Source organism: Vanellus vanellus (genome assembly GCF_965231255.1).
Source record: "Vanellus vanellus genome assembly, chromosome: 2".
Lineage (NCBI taxonomy): Eukaryota > Metazoa > Chordata > Aves > Charadriiformes > Charadriidae > Vanellus > Vanellus vanellus.
In genome coordinates this window covers 80,503,286-80,512,817 of record NC_138906.1, presented here as the reverse complement: position 1 = coordinate 80,512,817, position 9,532 = coordinate 80,503,286, and positions in this window count along the sequence as shown.

Below are 9,532 nucleotides of genomic sequence, written 5' to 3'. Positions count from 1 at the left end.
TGACTTCTCATCAGTTATACTTCAGTTACCGCATCTCCTCAGCTCATCATTTTGTTCCCTCTCCATACAGCTCCTTCAATCAGTATATAGACACAGACGCTTCTTTTGCAGTGAGCACTGATTTGACTGTATGTTCCTTTGGTTGCATTTGCCTCAAGCATTTTGAATTCTGTCATGTTCCAAGAGACCCTGTAGCGGTTCAGGTGTAAGCGGCGACTGTTAAAAGCTGTGCAAATGGATGACCCCTGTTCAGCATGGGCCTGGTTTTCAATAGGTCTTTTCTTTCAAAGGGGATATTTGTGTTTCGCTAAGTACATTATGATTTAGTACACAGCATAGATGTTGTTTCATCAGCAGTATCTCCTTGATATTTTGACAAACTGTAAATTCATGCTTTTAAAGTCTCAGTTACTCACATGCCAAGGTTTCATTTCAAGGTTCAACTTTAAGCTCAATATAGATGCTTATTAAAGTCAAGGGAAGGACCCTATCAATTCAGATGAGTTTAGAATGAGACTTCATATTTCTATTCAAGCTTAAGTAACCCAGAACATAAATTTGCCATTTGGATCTTTTACCATTCAGTCAGTACAATAGCTTCCACTTCTGCTACCACAGACAGCAGCCTAATTCAATGGTCTGTCTTAAGTCCTCACACAACTCTGCATACCTTTGTATGCAAGTGCTCAAAAGCCCGTAACAGACTTACACTTCCAATACTGTAAGGTTAAGAAGTGCTATTTTCTGCTTTTGCAGATGGGCAATTGGTTCTCGGTTAAAAAGAAGTCAGGCACCTACATAACCTTGATGACCTATGCCAAAAGGACTTCTGTGGTGGTCCGGTAGCCCTTCAGCTTTTCCTGGGAAAAGCACTTGAATGCGAATTTCCAAGCGTGTGGCCGTAATGCAGGGAGAGCTGGATGGAGCCCCAGCACTGCTGTGGGTGCAAGGGCAGGTTGGTGTAGCAGTGAGGAGCTCACGCCAGCCCAGGGACACTGACGGGAGGCACAGGAGAGAGAAAGGGAAGACAAAGTTCATAGTCCCTTAACAATTTTCTCCTCATTTTGCCATTCTGAAGTTGCCCTTGCTGAGGTTAATTAACAGCCATGCATGCCAGTGCTAGAGGAACAAAGCAGACTGCAGTTTTTACCCCTCTCCCACGTTTTCCATAGCAGTGACCAGACCTCGGGATGTAACCTCTGTGAAGGGTCCCTCATTAACTTCCTACTAATTAGTCTCATTTCTGTTACGATGTATATTATCTGGGGAATTTGTATGGTTTAACACATTAAAAAATGAAGCTTCTTGACATTTGAAAATACTCTCACTTTGGGGAAACTGTCGCTCCTCCTCACATCCGCACATAAGGGGGTCGTTGTGTGAGTCACCTGGGGATAAAGAAGCGTTCTCCTCACAGCAACGGCTGTGCCGAGTGTTAAGGAGGCAATGCCATGCTGGCTCAATTTGAGCGCTTCTGCCTTATTACAGCTACACGCCACAAGTGTTTAAAGCCCAGACTCAACTCATCAGACTACTGGCATTGGACTAACCAGAAAGATAAAAGAGCTGTCACCCTTCGGTTCTCAGACAAGAATGGGTGATTCATCCTGCCCACGCCATGAGCCAGTCTCTGGAGGTGTCACTTTCTATCTCCACTTATCACAGCAGGGGCCTGGGGGGGTGGGCACAGCTGTGACTTCAGTGCCTACTATTTGGTAGGATGCATTTCAACCTTGAATTTTAGTACTGTAGATGGACTTGCTAGGAGTTCCTGAGTTTGGGCCATTTTCTTCTTCTCCAGATGCAACTCGCTGCAAGTCCTAACTTCAGACATGGTCCTCAAAAGCCTGTTGTGTCAGCCTATGCTTCCCTCCACCGCTCTGTGGGCTTATGTGCATGCAAGCTGAAGACAACTGCTACTGAAAATTCATCCTAGAGCAGCAGAAGCCAAATCAGCACACTTCTGTCACTATGTTGGCTAAGGTACTTAAAGTAACAGAGGCTATTCTACAGACCCAGGTATGTTCACAGGTCGTTGGTATTTATTTACCTTGAGCAAAATAACAGCCTCAGTCTTTTCTCCACTACCCGTTTCTTGGAGATGTGAGAGGGATCAATGAGGGTTAAAATTCTGAAAGCGCCACACCAGAAGTCAAAAGAGGAGCTTCCTATCTCTGTTGACTGGAACCTCTTCTGATGGGGTGTCTCCTCCAGATTTGCCTTCTCTATGTATGCCTCCTTGTACGGAAAAATTGCTGAACAAAAGAAACTGAGTTAAGGTGAACATCTTGAGTTGTATTACAAGTTTTAAGACAGAAGGATGTGATCTATTCTGAAAGTCCCTGATGATTTATTTAGTGGGCATATTTTTACATTGTTTCCTTTAACATCAGAGAAAAGGTGCCTTTGGAGAGGCACGGCTTTTATCTCATCTCCTTTAAAATCACACCGCAGATCTCAAAAGAAAGGCTATGCCATGTCAGAATTTAAAGCATTCACCTTATGGCTGTCACCCAAAGTAGACGAAATATGTGCCACCAAGTTTTAAATGATTGCTTATGCTGCCAATCATAGTCAGATTCTCAACCAAATGATGTAAATTCCCACCATTTCACTGAAAGTGATGAAGCTGAGTCGTCTTATACCAGAAAAGGATCTGGCCCTTAAGTTTCAGCGTTTTCTGAATCCAAAGTAGTTTTATCTAGTTGAATAATTTATTACTATAACCTGTTTTTCATTAATTTGACTCTGCTCTCGTTCCTCTCAGGCTCAGTACTTACAGTGTAGCTCTACTGCGAAAAACAACAATGTGAAATTAGCACTTTCTTACTCAGCAGATCCCTTTCCTGTGTGAAGTCAGGAAGAGTGCTGCTTAACTTATCATAAAAAGTACTAAAATTTCTTTTTTACCCCACCCCCGGCTTTCCACCCAGCAGAACCAGTACAGCTGAGGGGAGGCGAACAGGACAGGATTTTTGGACGGTAGTATTTCCAGGGCCGTTGACGGAACTGTCGGGCCGCTTGGGCAGCCCCCGGGGTCTCGGGGCTGTGACCGTCGTTACGCTCCCGCTGCGGACAGCGGAGGGCTGTGCGTAGGAGCAGAGCTTGCAGAGCCATTGCCACCGATGACACGCAAGGCAAAACATCGTGAGTTCCCAATCCCAGCTGGCGCGCTCAGATTAACAGGGGTGGACAGTCGTGTGCTTAAAATTAATCTTAGGCATAGGCATTGCAGGATCAGGGCCACTACAAATCTAGGGATTAAAAGCCAAACGAGGCTATTTGTCGATGTGCTGCAAAACATCGCAGGTGTGAACTCTTCTGTGCCAATCCTGAGGCATTCGCTCAGTTAAAAAAGGTTGTGGATTCAGATTGAGAGTCTCAAAAATCAAATAAGATTTGGGGACAATTTCTTACATTGTCAGAGAGAAACTGGTTGCTCTTTCAGAGACAGATAAAGTAACATCGGCGTAAGATCTATTGTGGAAGACTATACAGTTTGAGGCAATACACCCTCCAATGTATCTAAATTATTATTTTTTTCTACTTTTCAAGATATGTCCTTTCTAAAACTAGTAGTACAAATTCAGGATTAGCTTCCCCCAAGAAAGTACATGCAATACATAAGAAAAATAGGAATTTTCAAAACCACTTTCAATTTGTCCTTGCCATAAGACATCATTTATTACCAGAATGTTCTTCAAATTTAAACAGTCTCTAACATATGACTAAATCTGAAGTCACTTTGTCTGTCAAAAGGTAAAGGGCAAATGAGTTATAAGGGCAGCTCGGTCATCAGAAGTCGTTCTCTTTGGACCCGACGTAGTAAAAAATATCCTCGGTCTTCCAAGCAGCTAAAGTCCCAAAAGGCCACAAATCCTAGCTTTGCAACAGGCCAACCTATTCAACACAAAGGTCAGTATCATTAAACAGAATAAACAAACCAATCCTATAGCCAGAAATGACAGATCTGCCTGGGAGGCGGAGGAGTCATGCAGCTGTCTCTCTGGGCCTCCTTCACTCCCGCACTTGCACGGTCCCAAACTTCTTTATACACACACACACACACACACACACAGACACACTCTTGTCTGTTTAACTCCATACATGTGTACGCATACATATGTCTGTAGAACGCATGCATATGTGAGACCTGGCAAAAATCTCCCCAAAAAGTGGGAAGCTGTGAGATAAGTCATTACTAAACAGTATGGAAGCAACCGTTGGTCAAACAGCCCTTCTCCACGTGTACTATCCTCTGGACCCCTAGTCTTCCTCCTCACTGCCTCGCAGGAAATACTACTTCAGTCAGAGATTAATCCCATCTTGTAAAGAGAGAGATCCTGCTTCTACCTTCAGCTTTTATTCCCTTCTCACCAATTTCTGTCGGTCGAGGCTGGGCTAAACCCCATGCCTGGTCCTCCACCTGCCTTCTTACCAGCTGAAAATGCACTGGATGCGTTCCCTCTAGCCCACCTCTGCACTGGTGCCCGATGCTCCCAGCCCAGGGACGATGCTCAAGCACGTGGCGAGTGGTCTTGCCCCAACCTCCACCTCCCCTCACTGCTACGGATGGGGGTTGATGACCAGTAGTCCTCCTGCAAGAGCAAGTACGCATGGCAGCACAAGACTGAGAGAGGACGCTCTTCTCTTTTAATGATGTCGACCCACGGCCCTGCCTGTGGCCATTACTGGAAGGCAAACAGTTCTCAAACAATTTCTTTTCAAGGAAATGAGGAAATGGCTTAAGCACTTCGAAATCAAAAGTGCTTTGCAAAAAAGAGAGCACAGCTGTTTGCATGCTTATTTTCTGTTAAACACATACTTCCAGCATGGTTACAAGTTGCATGCTCTTAGTACTTGGGCTTAGAGCCATCCAAACCTCTAATGGGATTGGTGGGGATACGACCCGGCTTAAAAAAATAACAACTGTAACTCCTGGCCGTGAATCCAGACGAGAGACCTGCCTTGTCCTGCTTGCGCGCAACGGAGCCCGCGCGGGCTCTGCGGCAGCACAGCGACACTGCTCGTTACTACCCGAGCGACGCTTGTCACACGCCCCATCACAACAGGGACCTCGGAGGTAGGAGCCGGAGCTGCCACAGCGGGAGCTCAACAGCGCAGGCAGGGAAACGCCAACCTGCCGGCTGCGGAGAGAGACTCCTGCCAGGCCATGCCAGCCACTGGAATTTTCTCGCACTTTTTAAAATTGCTTTTATAAACTTTCAGTACAAAAGAGATTACGTAAAACTGCATTCTGGTCTGCTGTACCTGAAATTTAAAATGCCCACATTCCTGCAGAAATAAAACAACTACTATATCTAAAGCTAAATGCTGTAAATAAATAGCTATGCGGTATGAAAAGCGGACGACTCTCAGTTGGGACTTGGCAGACTCAGGTTTTGTTCTCGTTTCTACCCTTGACCTGTTTGGTGACTTTGAGTACGTCGCTGCTTTCTTTCCATTTCTTTCTGGGTCAAGGACTACCTGTCATTTTGTGTTCATACAGTGGCTGGCATGAAAAGCCCCAGTGCTAGTGAAGATCTCTGGATACTGCTGCAATACAAACAATATTTAAATAGCTGTTAAACAAACAATGAACAGAGAGGAGACTTTTTTCCTCAGTAAAAAAGTAAGTTGCAATGAATGAAAAATTCAGAAGTTTCGTAAATAAATAAATATATAAATCTATATCAGCATTTACCCCAAACACACATTCAAATATGTTCCTAATTAAACTCCAGATACCTATTACAGCTTTGCTAGATTATTTACCACCTCTGTATCTTAAGATATTAAAGTTTTATCACCTCACTTCTACTTCTAATAAAAGGTATTGATTTGCTGTATCTTATCTTTAAGATTTATACTCTGGCTTCGCATAAAACTCAACTCAATGTATTTTTTTAAAGCCATCATTATCCCAAGCACATGGCACAGAATTGTATTTACGTTATAATGAAACCCCGTATTTTTCAGTATGTATTTGAAAGTGGTTAACATATTTTTCTATCCAAATCAATCTGCTTCTCAGCAGTCAGTGTTGAAATAGGTATTTTTCTGGTGTTTTAGGTAACAGTTCTGCCTTTTCCTACCCTTTTCTCCCTGTTTTCCTGTATAAATGTCCATTTATAAGCTGTCAGCTGAGTAGACGTCAAATTTAATCCAATTGCATAAATTCGCAACATAAGCTGCAAAAAGTACATCACTACATGCCTTACAACTTCACAATCTCTCTTAAAATGCCCAGCAGAATCCCTCCAAAAATATGCCTATTATGCCAATATTATTACCTATATGTCAATTATGCCAATATTATTACCTATAAAGGTTCAGTATTTTATTTTCACGGGTGCGCAGTGAGGCTTTTGTTCTTGCTGTTGGCACTCGATTTCTGATATAAATGTTGAGGTATGACTTGCAAGGGCAAAGAGTTCAATTTCAGTTATTTTCTTTTCTCATGGTGGGCAAAGAATTGATGCTGTATCTGCTAACCAAAAGTAAGGATGAGGGAACTTTGAAAGAGGAGACAGTAGTTCTATGGACCACAATGAAAACCAAATAAACAATCAAAACACTGAAAAGTGAAAAAAAAACATTGATAGCAACGGGAGCAAAAGGAATGCGAAGTCTTGAAAACCAGTTGCTGGGTAAAGCCATTGGGTTCACTGAAAGTTTTGAAGGCTTACAAGGTTGGCAGTGTCCCACCATTTTAGATGTCTGGTCAAGCCCTGACTCAAAACCAGTAAGCAGTAACACCCAGATTGCTTTTGATTTTTAGCGTACAGACGCCTACTGAGCCAGGGTGGTGGTTGTAAAATCTGACACATTCTGGCAGGTGGAAAATGTATTTAAAATATTTGGCTTGGTTTTTGGAAGAAGGAAGAAGATGACAGTTTGAATGACAAATATCAAAGATTAAACATGTTTTTTTCTTATTTTTTCCTTTGGACGGCATGATATTTATTTTTTCTTAAAGATGACAAAGCTAAAAGATTCTCATGTATTTGGTAATGCTTATCATCACAAGGACAGAAGGTAAGAGCAGCAATTTTGGATGACTTGTCCAATGATGCCATTAAAAATTCTTATCTTAGAGAATTTTAATTGGATTTTTTCTTTTTTTTTTTTTTTTAAAAAAAAAGACTTTATAAATGGATATTGAAAAACATTAGCATTTTCAAGTGCTGCTGGATTGGGAGATGGCTGCTTTTTGTTTGCCAGTTCAGGCATCCCTCTGGAAACAAAGCTGCAACATTTGAATTGTAATTCTAGTTGGCAGCAAAAACTGGTCACCGTGTCAGAACTGTTCTGACACAATAAATGGCTGAAGTAATGACAGGAGGAAATCTGCAGGGAAGTAATTATTTTTTTTTTTTTTTATAGAAATGTTGACTTAGCTTGAATCAGTGGGGTCCCATGGGTTCCCCTGACCACCATCCCCATCTTTAAATAAAGTCACAAGCTACCTCAGTGACAAACACTCACCCATCACTGCTGCATCACTTCTGGACCACCGACGTATGAGCTGCTTCTGCCACCAGTAAAAGTTCACGATTTGTCAGCTCAAGAGTCTGTCCTTTGCTAATGGATTGCTTTTGAAATGTCTGCTCTAAATGGAAGTTTTTTATTTATTTATTTACTTTTTCTTAAAACGTGCAGAAACGCCACACTGTTTTGGCTCTGGCTTCGTGTAGTAGAGTCTCTAATTTTAGAGTCTCTACTCTTGTAGTAGAGTCTCTAATTTTTCCCCAAGAGTCTGCAGGAAAAAGGGATGAGGGCAACAGTGCCCAGCCTGCATGGCCAAGTTCTCTTTTTCTCCCTCAAAGATGCTCTCAGGCACATGAAGAGAAATGTAGCATGCTTTCAGAGAAAAGAAGATACTTAATCCACAGACTGGGGCATCCAGTGGGTGAGGTGTCATTGCCCTACCACACACCTCCTGAGGCCTGGACCCAAGTGGCAATTTTATCCTTGTTTTCATGTCTCAGCAACAGAATAAGTAGCCCCTTATTCCATCCGCACAGGAGGTGTGAAGAGCAACAGAATCACGGGCTTGAGGCATTCTGGTATGATTGTATCGTAAGTCACAGGTATATCGTTCACACCCTTATTCATTTTGGAATTCTTTTGAGGAATGCAGTGAGGATTTAGACAAAGGGAAATATACCTGGTTAGCAAGCCTTTGAGTGTAATTTGGTGCTTCCTTTGTTACCTGTAGCAAGGAGGTGAAGAAAAGGGCCTCTGAGGTAAACCTGGTCCCTGATGGACAGGGAAATCTGCGTGGCTGGAGCACATAACCTATTTCACCTTAGGACCCCAGAAGGAATCTATGAAATTTGAGGGTACCTGAAAAAACAGGCACGCAGACAAAAAAATCCAGGAAATTTGGTGAAGATAGTCAGTCTTTTCCTTGCCTTTGGGCAGTCCTTGTCTTTTGACTTTTCCAAAGCAGGGGAAATACTTCCTTTCATTTTTCTTCACAGACTCAGCCTACCTGTTCTGGCCGATGGACTCGGCTGGAGCTGTGGGCTCACAGACTCTCTGATGGCACGTCTTCCAGCGTGCTGATACCAGCCCAGGCACACCAGTCAGCAACACTCCCTTCCCTCGTCTTGTGACCTCCCAGGTCAAGAATGTGCCTACGAGCAGAAAGCACGGGCCCAAGAGCCTAGGATGGTCTTCTCTTCTGCGAGCTTTGGAGAGTTGCTGTAGCCAAGCACCTCACTGCAACAGCAATAAGGAAGGCTACCACGAAGAGAAGGAAATAAGGAAAACAAAACAAGACCAGTGCAAAGGCGTTGACCCTTATTTCCTTCTACAGGCAGGTAACTGCTTTAAAAGAGGATTCCAGAGATACACTAAGGAAATGAGACGGTTTCACCTAGCGTTTCATTGCTAGGTAGACATAGCATGTCCATAAACATGAACGATTTGCTAAGAAACACACCATCTGTAACTCAAGCTGGGAACAAAAAGTACATCAGAATATGAGGGAAGAAGTAGTCATGAAATATTTTAAGGCAGCCATTCTCACTAAAATAAAACTCTCCACCTTGTCCATAATTTGAAGTGACAAGTACACCTCCAGATTTGCAATTCCTTTTAATCAGTGTGTTCATACAAAGAGAAATTATGTCCTCAATACAATATTTTTCAGTGTTAGATGGTCTAATGAGCAGCTCTACAATAATAAATGGTATTGAGATGTGTCTCGGGGGACACATCTTCAGGCGATTGGAGCATCTCCCTTATGAGGAAAGGCTGAGAGAGCTGGGACTCTTTAGTCTGGAGAAGAGAAGGCTGAGGGGAGACCTTATTATGGCATACAAGTATCTAAAGGGTGGGTTGAAGGAGGATGGAGCCAGGCTCTTTTCAGTGGTTCCCAGTGACAGGATGAGGGGCAATGGGCATAAGTTGGAACACAGGAAGTTCCGTTCAAATACACGGAAAAACTTCTTTACAGTTCGGGTGACAGAGCACTGGCACAGGCTGCCCAGGGAGGTTGTGGAGTCCCCTTCCCTGGAGATTT